The 17,103-nt window shown below is 38.6% G+C and overlaps 1 pseudogene across 1 annotated transcript; it reads left to right on the top strand.

Moving 5' to 3' along the window:
* The first annotated feature begins 769 nt into the window (after window positions 1-769).
* On the top strand, window positions 770-16,262 carry LOC145486699 (uncharacterized; annotated as a pseudogene). The gene is made up of 14 exons (XR_014049327.1): window positions 770-1,149; window positions 2,377-2,544; window positions 2,815-2,928; window positions 3,041-3,204; window positions 3,519-3,632; window positions 3,745-3,909; window positions 4,809-4,922; window positions 5,642-5,806; window positions 5,987-6,100; window positions 6,439-6,552; window positions 10,548-10,661; window positions 12,252-12,368; window positions 13,349-13,524; window positions 14,103-16,262. The product of XR_014049327.1 is annotated as an uncharacterized LOC145486699 (transcript).
* The last annotated feature ends 841 nt before the right edge of the window (window positions 16,263-17,103 follow it).

Below are 17,103 nucleotides of genomic sequence, written 5' to 3'. Positions count from 1 at the left end.
AAAAGCCTATTATTTGAGTCGTACTTTTGCGAAACACAGAACAAGGGTTGGATAAAACTCAACAAGTGATGGCCTTGAAAATTGTGTCGGGGAATTCGAAAAGTAGAGCACGTTTGGACAAGAATTGTAATCTTCTTGGTGGTTAGTATGTATTGGCTGACGTTACATTGATATTAAACACAGCTACTAACCTACCAACAGACCACTTTTCCCATCTTTCCAAAGAATAAATAAAAAGCGCGGAAAAAATGCGCTTATTCGAGAGCTAAAAAACTTGCAAAGCTATTTGCAAGAAAGCTATCAAGACAGACCTGTATAGTGGTTGGACAGGGGGATTATAAGCGGTAGCGCAGACTAGAAATTTAACCGTCTATAATCAGTTCTGTGGTACACAACACACTAAATATGTGAAATAAAATCAGCGGGAAATGACAGATTCAATTATTAATTGAATAGTTTGCATAAGAAGGCAACTGAAGGAACTTCAGTTTTATATTGTTCGATCTCGTGCTAACGACTAAATGATGCATAATGAATTATGTTCATACAACCTTGTTTTAAGAAATTAGTTGAGGTTAGTAATATGGTTTCTACGACGGTCATACCTTTTTCTACAAACCTAGAGTGGTCTCTGACACTGTGGAAACGGAAATATAGCAGAAAACATGTCTTTGAATTTTAAGTCAAACAGATGATGCTACAGTTGTCAGTCTGGTTATTTCATTGGTGTTATGAAATTTTAAAAACACTCTTAATCCAGCCTCGGCGGAGGTTAGACTGTAGAAACAAGGCTGTCATCTTTGCTGGCATAGGTAAGCTTTAACTTAACTCAACTAAAACGAAAGAAAAAGAGCTAAAATTGAAAAGGCGTGTCACAGCTGGTATCAGGTGCCACACTCATATACCTCCCTACCACTAGACATTTTTCAATGCTTCTTTCGTAAATGTTTATGATTAAAATGATAATCAAACACGGTAGCCTAGACTGAGAACGTTATAAAAACAATACTGGTAAAAGGTTTGCATCTATCTTAGCTTTTAAAACAGTTCTTTCTTCACATGTTCAGCTGAAAAAAAAAAAACCCGTCACCATGGTATCAAGTAATGGCATCTACACGCTGGTCATTTGGAGCGTAACAGTGGTTTCTGGTAAGATATGATAAAAATGGCAACTTGGAATTTGACACCTTTAATTTGAAAACAAGATGCTTCTAATTATTTCATTTGTTGGGTCGACACAATCGAGAGCGACACAACTCGAAGTTTCTATGTTTTTAAAGTAGGCCGGCTTGACAAGAATATTCCAATGGATTAAACATGTAGAAACTACATTCCTTAAAAAGTAGTGAAAATAAATACCAAAAGAGGCATTGGTTTGACATGAATTGCGAACTACAAACTGTACAAAGTTAGAGTAAACGTTTCCGTAAAAGTAAAAGTTTGTTATGTGCTAAAGCATTACAGGTCCCATGCACATAATAGCGAATAAATGTCTTTTGTCGAGTGAATAGGGAGCTTACGAATCGACGACTTTCGCACGACGGCGCCGTTGGGTCACCTTATAGTCCCGCGTCGTCGTGCTGTAGAAATTTGAATTTACGATTCGCGGTAAAGACGACGACGTTTATGCGCGAAAAAAAATATACAAGACAGACCAACAAAATGTGCCAGCGTGGCAGAAAAGAAAGCGCAGCTGTAAGTCGAGAAAAATTTGTGTGCTAAAAGATTAGGCTGGCTATAAGACCACTCAAAACAACAGAGGAAAAATCGCCAAGCTCTGTGGTTGAGCTATCTAGTCCTTGTTTCTAACTGTCGACACGAATGCTAAAAAGCAACTTTTCAGTCCTTACAAATTCACTGTGCACTAGAAAGTGTCTTATATTTCAGTGAAGCGTGATTAAAATGAAAGATTTTTCATACAGCAATTTACTTTTCATTCATACCGTGTCGTGCTTTGACCGCTTTCAGTGTTGGTTGAACTCATAGCGTTCGCCATGGCACTGTAGAAGGTCGTTTCTTGAACGAAAACAGGCAAAAAAAATTAAAATCAACCGTCAAGTACATGCCCCTAATGTGATACTTAAATAATCTGGCAAAAATACCCGAAGTATCGAGAGAAAACTTTGAAAACTAACCTCACGTCCTCCTGTTTCCAAGACGCCGGCAAATCGCTCTCACCAACGTCGTCGACTTTGGCGCGAAGCTGGCAAGTACTCAGAAAGGCATGCGCAGTGAGCATGTCACGCAATCTAACGGCGCCGTCGTGCGAAAGTCGTCGATTCGTAAGCTCCCTAATGTCTTTTCACGAGGGCCCCATCTTCATTTAAAAGATCGAAATTACAAGATCATAATCTCAAACGTTGTTTCTTTCCAAAGTCATTAGTTATTGCCCACCTGGAACAAAGACAGATAATCCTCAAGGCCAATGCTGTGCTTTTCCTTTTGTGTATGGAGATGTGACTTACCATTCCTGTACCAAGGTCGCTCATAACAGAGAATGGTGTTCGTTAACTACCGTCTATATTGGAAAATGGGCCAACCGCGGTAAGGAAATGCCACTTGATACTAATTCAAAGTTGCTGTAAGCATCTGTTTCATACTGCCAGAGAGGGGATGATAGAGGGGATGATATAGCTAGAGAGGCATGATAAAGAATTATCGTATTCATCTACCAACTTCAAATATGTTCAACTAGTTCAACAAGTATTTGAGTTTTTCTAAGACACAGTTTCCTAAAATAAGCTGCTACAGATTATAGATCACTGCACTGGAAAAATATATAATCATTTTCATTGTTCATTTCCTTTGTTACAGTGAATTCGTGCACAGACACCCCTTGCAAGAATGGAGGAACCTGCACAGTAACTGGAGATGGCAATTACTTTTGCGAGTGTCCTGATGGGTTTGAAGGAAACAACTGCGAGACAAGTAAGATTTCCGAATTCAAAATGGCGGTGGTGCCGTATTTCACTCCTAACTCTTATTCTCTTTAAGTAAAAGTAGATAAGCTCTTCAATCAGATCCACTACTTTTTCCACAGAGGTTCCATGTCCAGCTGGAACAAAGACAGATAATCCTCAAGGCTACTGTTGTGCTTTTCCTTTTAAGTATGGAGGTGTGACTTACCAATCCTGTACCAAGGTCGCTCATCACAGAGAATGGTGTTCGTTAACTCCCGAATATAGTGGAAAATGGCTAACTGCGGTAAGGAAAACCCACACGATACTAGACCAGTCTTCTATAACTTTCACATGGCCGGTAGTAAAACTGATTTGTCTCCAGATTCAAAGTTGCTGCATGCATCTGTTTCATACAGCTAGAGTTTTCTTTACTTCATGATATGGAGAGGAAGGATAAAGGACTGTCGTATTCGTCTATCAACTTCAAATATGTTCAACTAGTTCAACAGGAATTTAAGTTTTTCTAAGACACAGTTGCGTAAAACTAAATGCCACAGATTATAGATTACTGCATTAAAAATATATGTAAAACATCATTGTTCATTTCCTTTGTTACAGTGAATTCTTGCGCAGACACCCCTTGCAAGAATGGAGGAACCTGTACAGTAACTGGAGATGACAGTTACTTTTGCGAGTGTCCTGATGGGTTTGAAGGAAACAACTGCGAGACAAGTAAGATTTCCAAATTCAAAATGGCGATGGTGCCGTATTTCACTCCTAACTCTTATTCTCTTTAAGTAAAAGTAGATAAGCTCTTCAATCAGATCCACTACTTTTTCCACAGAGGTTCCATGTCCAGCTGGAACAAAGACAGATAATCCTCAAGGCTACTGTTGTGCTTTTCCTTTTAAGTATGGAGGTGTGACTTACCAATCCTGTACCAAGGTCGCTCATCACAGAGAATGGTGTTCGTTAACTCCCGAATATAGTGGAAAATGGGCTAACTGCGGTAAGGAAAACGACATGATACTAAACCTGTCTTCCATACTTTCACATGGCCGGTTGTAAAACTGATTTTTTTTCTCCAAATTCAAAGTTGCTGCATGCATCTGTTTCATAACAGCTAGAGGTCTCTTTACTTTACGATGTGGAGAGGCATGATAAAGGACTTTCCTATTCATCTATCACCTTTAAATACTTTCAACTTTCAAGATTACAATCCGTTCAAAATACAGCAGCTAGAATTGTCACACGTACCAGGAAATTTGATCGTATGACCCCTATCCTAAAAAACCTTCACTGGCTACCTGTCTGTTACCGTATAGTTTCTAAAATTCTTTTACTGGTCTACAAAGCTCTCAATTAGGCACCGTCTTGCTACATCAGTGACTTACTTAATTATCACACCTCTCAACGGACACTAAGATCGTCTTCTGAACACCTTCTTGCGACCCCGAAAGCGAGACTTCAGACTTATGGCGAGAGAAATGTGGCGGCACCAACACTATGGACCTCGATTCCACTCGAACTAAGGTCTAGTTCTTCAACTGGCAGTTTTAAAAGACATTTTAAACATATCTTTTCAAACAAACTTTTTAACTCTTATAATTTTTAGATGATAAATATGTTTAAATATCTTAAAATTTTAACTAAGTTTATTCTTCTTATTTTTTTTTTCCTTTTCTCCCTTTCTTTTAGCTTTCTGATAATCTTTATTGTAAAGCGCCAAGGACAATTAGTGGATTTGGCGCTATACAAATATATTTATTTATTTTTAACTAAGTTCAACTAGTTCAGCTAGTATTTGAATGTTTCTATCACAAAATTGCTTAAAATTAGATGCAACACATCACAGATTATTGCATTGGCAAAATATATAAAAATTATTGTTTATTTCCTTTGTTACAGTGAATTCATGCACAAACAACCCTTGCCAGAATGGAGGAACCTGCACAGTAATTGGAGATGACACATACTCTTGCAAGTGTCCTGCTGGGTTTGAAGGAAACAACTGCGAGACAAGTACGTTTTCCAAATTCAAAATGGCGGTGGTGCCATCTTTCACTCCTCATTCTTATCCTCTTAAAGGAGAGGGTCACTCCAAAAAGCCTACTTTTTTGTCTTCACCTATAGCAAGTAAACGTTCAGCTTTTCCTCTCACCGAAGTTTCAGCCGCTGAAGTGCCTGCTATCCTGAAGAAATTCGTCTCGAAAGAAGCGACTTCGGAGGCCGCCATTTTGAAATTGTCTTGGCAGCCAGGCCGTGTTTATGTGACGTCATTCTGTCCGACTCGAAATTGGCCGGAAGGAGAAAAACCGGCAACTGACTTGGCATCCTTCACAAGGTCAGCAAAATCTATTTTTTTCCCAAGCGATTATCCACTTCGCTATCTTCAATGGTATCATTTCGGAGTTTGGAGCATGTTTGGCTCAAAATAATGACTCAAGAGCAGCCATAACCCAGAGTGGTAGTTAAAAGGCTCTTCGAAAGCCATTTGAACAAAATCTCTCGGACGGAATGACGTCACGAACGATTTTTCGAATTTTGGGCTTCTCTGGACACGAATTTCATAAGGAAAACCTCAGGCCTGCACGTTAGAGGGTGAAACTTCGGTGAGTGGCTAAACTTAGTGCAATGTTTTTATTAGCGTTGACCAAAAATCTACGTTTTTTGGAGTGACCTTCTCCTTTAACAGTAAAACAAGATGAACACTTTCATCGGATCCACTACTCTTTGCACAGAGGCTCCATGTCCAGCTGGAACAAAGACAGATAATCCTCAAGGCCAATGTTGTGCTTTTCCTTTTGTGTATGGAGGTGTGACTTACCATTCCTGTACCAAGGTCGCTCATCACAGAGAATGGTGTTCGTTAACTGCCGTCTATAGTGGAAAATGGGCTAATTGTGGTGAGCTATTTACTCTACAGTAGTTGAAGCCTTCTTTTACTGTGTTTTTTAAAGTGCTTTTGTAATGGATTTAGAGAATCTTAGAGCATGTGTTTGTTATGTCTCAAACTGGACTGTTAAGTTCTTCGTTAACACACGTTTGTATTCGTTTTTATTTAAACTGTTTTCTTTTTTCTTAAGTTGATGAATGTGCATCAGCCCCGTGTAGGAACGGAGCTACTTGCAAGACGACCGAGGATGGCTACAACTGTCAGCCATGTCCTACAGGATGGAAGGGGAAAAACTGCGATGAAGGTCTTGTGCAACTCGCCGGGTTCAACCATTAATTAAGTAATATCCTGAGCATGGAAAATGTTTCACCTCTAGAACTCGAGCTACAAAAGTTAATTTGGTTTTCATGCGCCTAATGACTTAAATGAATGACATGAAAAACCTAGTTGACAGAAGCGAAATAATGACAAGATTACTGAACACACTGAGTGAAGAAACACTGACAAGGATCTTCCCCTTTGTTAATAGGATCTACAAAACACAATAACGTAAGGATAAAAAATGTTATTTGATAAATGCGGTTGTATTATCTTTTTTCCCTGAGTTAACAACGTCAAATCGTTCTCAATTGTTAATTTCAGACGTCAATGAATGCGAATCGACTCCTTGCAAAAATGGAGGAACATGCTTGAACCAACAAGCGGGATATTCATGCAAGTGCAAGGACGGTTACTCTGGAGACCACTGTGAAGAAGGTGATGCATACATTTACACAAGAAAGCGCTAAATACAACTGATTTATATTCAGTTGTATGTACTTATTGACTGAGTCGGAGGGCCGGACGGGAAAATATTTGGCTCGAGGTCCGTTTGTCCTGACTGAGAGCCAAATAATTTCTCGTCCGGCCCGACCTTACTCAGTCAATAACCATTTTATCACATGACCACCCAGTGTTGAAAATTTTGAAAATTTTGTTTGAACCTAAATAGGACGCGATTACATAACATCAAACGGCCGCGCGCGGAGCAACTACAAAAAAGATTCTACAATATAAAAGCTTGTCATTTATTTCTTCGCGTTGAACAAGAAACTCACAATTTATCGAAAAACACGACTCATTTTCTCATTTTTGGTTTTCAATGTAAGTCCACAATTACAATTCATGCAAATGGGATTGGCCAACCTGCCAAAAAGCCAACGGAAAGTTGACATAAAGCTGTCAGAAATATGTCAAATAGGCTTTTGTACATTATGCTTTTATTTCCCCACTAAAATGCTCCATCTTAATGCTCCATTTTTCCCACTAAAATGCTCGGTCTCTCCCCAGAAAGTCACTAAAACGCTCGGTTAATGCTCATACATAGGGTTTTTAAATTTGAATAATTTTAACGTTTTAACACAATTAACAGCTCAGGGTACTTAAAAAAAACGTATACGTAGTATAAATCAATGTATATAATAGTTTTAATACACCAACAGATAATTCTCTAAATGATCTTTTTATTTGATTTGACTACCGCTGACCCCCCTGAGTCTCCACTCGGCTGTATTAGGGTGGCATTTGAAATTTTTTCAATTTCAAGTTGTCTTCATTTTCTCGTAAAAATAATTTTTAATTCTATTTTCTGTACGCGGAAAAAAATTAATTTCGGGAGAAATGCCACTAAAATGCTCGAATAATGCTTAATGCTTTTGCCTCACCAAAATGCTCGAAAAATTGCTAGCATAATGTACAAAAGCCTAATGTCAAAACCGCTTCGCTTCACGCTTCACTGAAATTGTTCACAAATCTTCTTCGTCTGCGTCGTTTCAAGCTATTTGTCGACCTCTTGAATTCTCTTGAAGAAGGGAGAACCAACAAATGAATATTGATGACACCGATGATGGCTCTCGCAAACAGTACCTGGGTTTACTGACTTTGCTGGCTTTGTTGTGTAGTGGAAATTACACTATTAATCAGGAGCAAGCGAGTTTTGTTATCTGAATGAGCTGTACAGTGATAAACCTGTATTCGTACTCAGTTTTGTCTCTACAAACAACACTGATGTAGAAACTGCAGAACAATTTATCCTACTGCAAGACAAGGTATGTTTGTGATTTCTCTGGTTTAACCAACTTCTCCCAGAAGCTCTGGAAACTCGAAGAAAACATTTACATCGTACTTTGTTTTTTTCACGTTGTTTTCTTGCTTTTGACCCACGGTGAATTCTTTGATGCTTTCCACTGAAAGAAGTTTCGCCTCAAGACTGTTTGCTTATTCCAAAGATTAACTATCGGACAGTTCATCTGGAAAAGTTGTTTTCTTGACCGCCTGCAGCTGTTTGCTTGTTGCTGGCTTCTGAGAGGTCCTGAGAAAGTTGTAAACTTCTTCATTTGTGAGGAGTGTTGACTTTCTTTCTTTGCTTTCGGCGGAGTGAGTTGGCGACTGAAGTAGTTCTTTATCGGACAGTTTGTCTGGATAGTAAAATTCGCTCTCAGAATGTTCACTTTCATCACTCATTTTGAAGAGAACAAAATTTTGCAGAAACAAAATTGTTTTTGATATCAACTCGCATCGATTTTGCCGTACAGGTCTCTAGTAGGACCGTAGGCATTTGTAGTAGGGCCGTACGTGTTTTTCCGGCCCTATCACTTCGACGCGTACGGCCCTCATACGGGACCTTTTTTCTTATGGTTTTCCAAGGAAATTGCGCGCGGGGCCGTACGGGTCGTATGATAATGAGTAGTTATCGCCTGAGAAGGTGATGTATAAATTTACATATACCTTGATTTATATTTAATTGTGAATACTTCTCAAGAGTGATGCATAAATTTACATAGCAAAGTGTGGATTTGATTTCAGTTCAGTAACTGTTCGATGAGATTTTCTGTTTATATTGTTTGTACTTCAGTTTTGAATTCGTAGTGAAAAGCATTTTAATTCAAGAAAAATCAGTAGTTCGGTTAACTTGTAATTAATCCTGGGTTAGCATCCAACAGCCTTCGAGCAACCCGGCCCAGATTTACACTTACTTGCGAGTAGTTATCACAAAAAAGGTGATGCATAAATTTACAAGGAAAAGTCCAAAACACACCTGATTTATTTAAAATTGTGAGCAGTTATTACATAGAAGGTGATCTATAAACCTTCATAGGAAAAGTACAAATATACCTGATTTATTTAAGCATTAGACCACAAGTTTTTATGGTTTATAGGCTGATAAACCACGCGGGATGTGTGAAGAATACGAATTCTTCGAGTGTTCTTCCATCATCCCAAGTGGTTTATCAGCCTATAAACCATAGAAGCTTGTGGTCTATTGCTTTTAAATAATAAATCAGAAGACACGCGAAATTTCCATGAGTTTAATGGCACAATAAACCATAGCTGATTGAGCAATCAGAGCGCGCGCATTCATTTGATTAGTATAGGTAATCATGCGGTTTCGAGTTCAATTTGGAATTAATTTGCACGAGTGAGTTTTTCAAAAAGCTGAAATTGCACGAGCCGCTTCAACGAGTGCAATTTCAGTTTTTTGACAGACTCACGAGTGCAAATTAACTCCAAATTGAACGAGAAAAACCGTATGATTACTTATTAATAATATAAACATGAAAAAATTCGCGCGGAGGAAGTGCCGAGAGATCTTTCTTGAAGCCACTTTTTTCAAAGTTTCAGCACAAAATTTTCGTCATCATTTTACGTGATATCATTTCCTTAGAAAAGTTGCTATTTTCTTTCAGTCAATCATAATCCAGAATTTCGATGTGTAATTTGCACCGGTGTTACACTTTTTGCACTGATGTTACACTTTTTGCACTGGTGTTACACTTGAACTGCACTGCTCTTAGCCAATCAGAATCGAGTAATTTTTTTATGTGTATTATTATTATATAAATTGAATTGACACTTGCAAGTGTAGCAAACGAACCAGCAATGTATGTTTAATGCAAAGTGAGTTTTTTTCACGAGGACTTGAAATCTTGACCACTTATTGCCAGTGGTTTCTAGGACAAAAATAATAGAAATATGCTACATTAAGAACGTACATAGCAGCATACAACAAAGGAAATACGAGAAGAAAACGCTAAAGAACGAAATTTACCAAGGCGAAAACCAGAAGAACCAGCATAAACGAACATTGCTTGGATTAAACGAAAACTTAACTTATGACGAACGAAAATTAAACCAGTTAAACACTGCGTGGGAAGTTCACTGTCGACAAGTGATTGGTTTCTACAGTGAGGTAGCGGTTTTCATTGCTTGAAAGGTTTCGTGCTATGCTGATGGACCAATGTATCAATGACTCTGGGTTTTGGCGTTCAGAAGATTTTCGGCTGAGAAGTAGGAAGCATCATTCGCAGCTTCTTTCATCGATGTTTAGCTGAAGGGCTTTATTTTTAAAATTCCTCGGTTTTTTTTCCAAGACAGCTTATATCTTTAACGTTATGGCCTTTGATGAACAACATATACAACATCTAACTGATTTACAAATGAAAAAGTTAGTTAAATAACGTCTTGATTACTGACTGACTGACTGACTGACTGACTGACTGACTGACTGACCGACTGACCAGTGACTGACTGACTGACTGACTGACCGACTGACCAGTGACTGACTGACTGACTGACTGACCAGTGACTGACTGACTGACTGACTGACTGACTGACTAAAGGACGGATGGAAGGACGGACGGATGTAATGCTTGCTTATAACAAAATGAAATATAGCAGAAATGACCAATGAACTGAAAACTTGTTATCCGCAGACATAAACGAGTGCGCTGGAAATCCATGTGCTAATGGAGGTACATGCCATGATCAAGTCGGGAATTTCGTTTGTGAATGTCCTACTGGTTATGAAGGAACAAACTGTGAAAATGGTAAGTAAAAATAACGGGCACAAATCGACTTTTTTGTGTGTTGATTCTGTTTGGGAGATCTCAGCGAACAAGCTGTCAAATGTCACAATATTTATGTTGGCATGCACAAAATGTTGGTAGTTTGTTCAAAGGATTCAGTTCCAATTTAGCAATGGATTTGGAAGGCAATGCTAACGTTTGTCCAGTCCTTGAACTCCTCCTTCCCCGCGCTATATCGAGGTTGAACACACACGGGAGAAGAGAGAGTTGAATACGGAATGCTTTGAGACGCTTAAGAATTTAACCATGACCACACACGACTAACCGATAACAAATATATTTATTCTCAATGGCTCACTTTAGATTGCGTAATTCGCGAGTGATTTAAACCCTAGCGAGTAAGTAAATACAAATGGCTAGTTTTTCATGGTGATTACGCGCCCTGCAGATAGCTGCTGATGATTACTTTTTTGTAGGATTACTGAGCTGGCTAGATATCACCCGAGGGGCGGATCTAGGAAAGGGTGCAGGGGGTGCGTAGCCCCTCCCCCTTTAAGATGACATGCGGCTTTCTAATATAACTGGTATTCTGCGAAAAAACTCAGTTACACCATTCCTTAGTGGTGCACCCCCTCCTAGGAAAAATACTGGATCCGCCCCTGCACCCAGAACTGTTCTCTCTTTTAACGAAATTGATAATTGCATACAATTTTATTGCATTAAAAAGCGACGTTGTCTGTTTAACCCGATAATGAAGCTACGTTTGAAAAAGGGAAAAACAGACAAGAGGAATCTTTATGATTCGCTCTTTCACAAAGTTACACTCAGGTCTGTGTGAACAATGGATCGTTTTCACTCTCACGCAATAAAAAAAAAAAAAAAAAAAAAAATCAAAAATCATTCGCGGATGAAGTCCAGAAAATGCGATCTTGTAGAAGATAAATAAAGAAGACACTTCTCCAAAATAAAGGTATATTTTTCGACAAACGCGATCGTAGCTCTATGTCACGCACTGCCATAACTCTAAAATTCAAAATGCACTGGTTTCCAAACAAAGCACAATATTGAGCTGAAAAGTTGTCAACACATCTACATTTCGCAAGTGAGATTTGTGTGAGAAGTCTAAATTAACGAGATTTGCGGACATCGACGCTGCTCTTTAGAGGTATGTTTTAGATTGAACGAGGATGGACAAATGATGAGTTTAAGTCCTACAAATTGACCAACAAATACTGAGGGTGTCTTATTGTCAAAAGTTTGTTTCAATTTAGAGTATGTCCAAACATCCGTGAACTTACATTTCTGTCGATTGAAAGTGTCCAAGCCCCTCCGTGTGTCTTTTCGTTTGCGAACGTGAGCAGAGTTTGCTGCAGCGATTTGCAGGTTCTTTTTCTCCTGGCAAAACGCAACTGCATGGAAACGTTGACTGACCGCAACGAACTCCATCAGGTTTCTTTCCTGACAACTTTTGCCATCCAATGGTCGATGTGATGCCTGAGAAATGTCAAATGGTGCTAAGTGAGGTGTTGCATTATCTTCCCCTAGTACCCACGTTATTGACTATTAAAAGTCATGCAGAACATTAATTTAAACTGATGCTTTTTTTCTCAGACATTGATGAATGCAAAGATAAGCCTTGTGAAAATGGCGGCACTTGCATTAATTCTCCCCCCGGAAGCTACACGTGTAATTGCGTTGAGGGTTTCAAAGGAGAAAGATGCCAGGAGGGTAAGGCTTAGTGACTAACATATATTCGTGTAGTGAATTGTTAAATTAAAGTGTTTTTAGTGTCCATTGGGAAAAGAGCACCTTCATCAGAAGGACTTACTTGTAACATAGACTGAACGATTTGGCACTGACTGAGTTTAAATACACATCTTTGGAAAATGGTACTTTGCAATAATTCGTTGAAGGTGAAGTGTAAATTCCTTCGGGAAGAGGTTGATTGGAATATTCACAGAAATTCACTGGGCCTTGAGCGAATAGCTTTTTTAAAATAATTTTCAGAGATAAATATATCAAGAACTACAAAATAACGAGCTAACCGTTGGAAGTGCTCGATTGAATTTTTCAGAATAAACAGACATTTCAGTCAAAAATCCAGTCGCCATGTTAATTTGCCAGCAAACCAAGTGAGACTCGGCTTGGCAACCAATCGAAGCTCTCTACATTAACAATTATTCCATGAGCCCGCGTTGCATACGAGGTGAGAAAAAAGAAACCAGCTGCGTAGCGCCGAGTTGGCATAGTCATCTCGTATCCAAGAAGGGCAAGTGTGATAGTCGCGTGTATATTCAACAACTCTATAACTAACTTATTTTTGTCACTTTTGAGAGCACTGGAAACTGTGATTACGGGCTACCAACTGAGGAACAAAATATGTGCCCTGGCATTTTTTTTCCAAAATGAAATCACTATATGCAAATCTCAGCTCAGAGGTTATTGATAGTATGTGCAGCTTAGCCCAACTGAACCAAGGTAAATTATAGACGGATACATCATGAATATTAGGCTCAAACTGCAGTTTAAAAAATGTTATGGTATTGATAGGGAAGGCGTATTGCAGTCTGGAAATTGTAAGGGAACAATCTTGTTAAACCTTCTGTGATCCCTCTTCCAAATCCTAGCCAATGAACACTTGAAAATCCATGGAATAGGTTACCAGTTTATTGTAAATGATAACTGTCTCTTATGTATCTTTGTTGTAGTGAAGTGGAATTCTGAGGGATGCTTCAATGATCACAGGAGGCCAGCGAAAAGAGTTTTTGGAATCAAGTTTGCAACGATCAGGGGCATAAACATTGCAAACCCAGACATTGAGAAGGTGTTCAATATGTGCAGAGTTGCAGCAGAACAAAAAGGCTACAAGATTTTTGCCATTCGAGTGAGGAGAAATTCAGAAATGTTTTTCATTCCTTTTTTTGTCTCCGGTTTGTACGTTATTTTGTCATATAGAAAACTTGTCCAAGATGACAAGGGGAAATTCTGATTGGTTTCCTGAGTGGTCTGTATTTTGCAGAACGGACCTCTCACGAATTAGGAGAAAAAGAAGCGAATTATTTGCTATCTTCTTCGTTCCGTATTGGGGAAGACTGATCTCGTTCCGTTTTGCAAGTTTTGTGACGCCGAGGACAACATCAACTACAGCATAAATTGATATTTTACCTATAAACCTTGCGAGAATCTCCACACTGCGAAGTGAGGGCGCGCATGCGCATTACTGTGAAATCCTCTATTTAACCTTTTGTTTAGCGACGCACCCGAATTCGTCGCCTTTGTAGTTTGTTTGAGCTTCCTGTAAAATATGCCTTGATCGAGTACAGTCTGAATAAACAAGGAATGAGCCGGAGTCTAGCTAGGTGGTAAGCGATGAAGATATACCAATATCAAATTGTTAATGCCAAAGTAGGGCCGATTTATTCACATCCCTGTATATTAATCTCTTTAATATTCTGCTTATAGGGGGTGAACAGATGTGTCACATCCAAAGATGGAGAGCTAGCTGACTTTAAAAAGTATGGTGCTTCATCAAACTGCAAAACTGATGATCAGGGTCGTGGTGTTGGAGGAGAGGCCGTCAACTTTGTTTACACCAGGTAACTCAGTGACAAGAGAGCGTTCAGGTTCAACACGCCCTCAAAAGTGGGAAAGTTTTACCTAAATTCTTTGATGCACTAAGGTAATCACTTTTCCCAAACTCAAGCCGTCAAATAATCAGGTTTTACTGGTTAGAAATGCTTGCGTCCGCGTAATAATGACGTTTAAGTTATAAGTAGTCTTATTCTCGCCTGGTCTGCGAGCGACAGAACAACACAAATTTCAGTCTTGCAGAATGTGCTATCCAAAAAAGGGAAAAAAGTAGTTTCTAGGGACAAATAGATACTATCTGTTTTGTTCGAGTTGTAGTGACCTCTATATGATCTAGTATATAACAGCTACCCAAAGAAAGAAAGAGAAGATTAGATTTAAACCCTATCAACAGTTAATCATCACTCTAACCACCTTCATGATGTTTCTCTTTTCATAGGTAAACAGAAGAAGCTTGCAATTTTGAAAGAATGACTACGTAGGAGTAATGAACGCGCCTATAGGCTAGTATTGGATAACTAACAAAAGGCGCTGTGTCTATTAAACTAAACATGGTTGGGCTGGTCTTGTTAAAAGTTAAATGGATTGTTCAGGTGTTGGGCTAATTTGTGTAATTAGGAAGGAATAAAACTGAAATAAAAAAAGGTGGTATGGGAACATGTTGACGGTTATTCATTGGAGCAACATTGTACTACTCTCACCAGCAAGTTTAAAAGACAAAATTTTCCTCAAAGTTCGATTGATATTATTTTTCCGCTTTCTTTTACCCAAAATACGAAACAGTCACATCTTATTTAAAAGCTGACATTAAATTTCTGTAAAACTGCTTACATTATGGAATGAAACGCTTGAAGAGAGAGATCCAGCCAAGGCTCGCACATACGGAATAAGAAGCTCTGTATGCTTTTCTAATCTTATCATGTGCCTGGTGGAATAATTCGCTTAGATCGAAATTAAAACATCATCCAACAGAAAAAGCATTATCTGAAGTACAAATTTGCTACAAACATTTAAAGAGCTTGTAACAAAACTTAGTCAGTTGGGGAATTTTCTGTGGCTCTGGGTGTAATATATGTATATTTTTATTATCATTATTACTACTACAACCACCAACTACCAACCACCCGCTCTGGATGTAATAAAGGAGATTTGGCTTTCTAAAACTGTAAAATTTCTCGGTATCAAAAAAATTAAGGAACACATACATTCTTTGTAATAATTTGGAAATTTTAAACCTACGGCACACTGAAATTTTTCATGCATCGGGGTCAAATTTCATGAGAGTGCGAATTGTGCCATGTCTTCAGTTCAATATTCAGAGTTATAGCTCGATAAAAAACTGAAGCTATTATCCCAGTGAGTCAAATATTTTTAAAAGATTTCTTTCTTGACAATTTCAAACATTCAGTGAAACAATGACCATGATTGAGAAGTATTTCATAAGACAAATAATTTTAACTGGATTGCCAGGATGTGAACAATTATATTTAATTTGGGTTCCATTTCTACCAAATGGTAGGCTGCGAGCAGTCTCTCTCTTGCTCGGAAATCCATGGAGAAGAACGCATGTCACGCTGGCACGCTCACGACCGCTCACTTGTTTCGGGTTCTACTTTGCGTTCTCGAGCAAAAGAGAAACTGCGCGCAGTCTAAACAAATGGAATTACCAGCAAATCCAGATTTGTCCATTTTTATTTGTGTGTGAATAGTTTTGTTAAAGATAACTTTTGTATTTTCATGTCAATGCAGTCCAAAATGGATGCGAGGCAATTTCGGACTTGAACTGCCAAAACATGGTAAGGCATGCGACATAAAATCTGCGTTCAAGCCTAGTGGTCCATCAGGCAATTATTTCCAGTTTTCAAAGCTTTAAGCGGGTCATTTTGCCAATAATTATATAGCTGCATCAAAATCCAATATTGCCAACAGATCTATTTTTTATTAATTTTTGCCAACTGTCCAAATTTAAAATAAATTGGATAGTTGTAGCTCGAACGTTTAGTTTAGCTTTGAACAAACTGTCCAATTTGAGAAAAATCTGGATACTTTCCATCAACCAATCGAATGTCAAGACAAATAAAAGAACCGAGTATTGGCTAATCGGGTTGCAGCTATTATCACTGCCATTAAACGTCAGCGAGCGATTGTAACTCGCTAAGTTTCATTATGTTTTGATGATAGAGGAATTTCCCGACTTTTTTCTCCACCTTTTTAACGTCTCAAATTTTCAAATGGAGTCTTCAGCTAGGTTTCCAGAGATAGATCCTACTGATTTACTCGAGATGACGGAAAATAATCAGAACAAGAACTCTCAAAGAACCACAAAGACCTGTGACGTGCTGAGCGAAGCGAAGTGAGAAAGCTTGAAGCTTGATATTTGCCCTGTTCGTCTATTTTTGGATGCTATATAATTAATAAGTAACAGGCCTACATGCCTAACCAATTTGGAAATAATTGGATGAGAAAAATTCTTGCCGTAGGCCGAGACCAATTTGGCAGTCCTCGGAATTTATCTCATCCAATTATTTCCAAATTGGACAGCATGTAGTCCTATTACATATACTAATCAGAAGATCAACATTAATGCTGTACATCTTTGCGACCTGGTAACACTTGTTAGTTTTTTCGCTCTAGTTTTTTTCCTACTCTTCTCGCCACATGTTCCTAACACGCATGAGAGGGCTTGTGGAAAAATGTGTCTTCGCACAGAAATGCCTTGTCAGTATACCGTGGAGAAAGCGTTCAGAAACCTTCTTTGTGTTAATTTTGTCCGGAAAAAAATGATTCCCCACGAAAACAATACACCAGCTTTCCATTACTGACGTTAAAATGTTGCTGCTTACCGGGAAAATTGGGAAAGCAGATAAAGTTCGTA

This window comes from Orbicella franksi, chromosome 5 (assembly GCF_964199315.1).
Source record: "Orbicella franksi chromosome 5, jaOrbFran1.1, whole genome shotgun sequence".
In the NCBI taxonomy this organism is placed as follows: Eukaryota; Metazoa; Cnidaria; class Anthozoa; order Scleractinia; family Merulinidae; genus Orbicella; species Orbicella franksi.
Note: the sequence above shows the minus strand (reverse complement) of the source record. Positions and strands in the feature narration are given on the sequence as shown.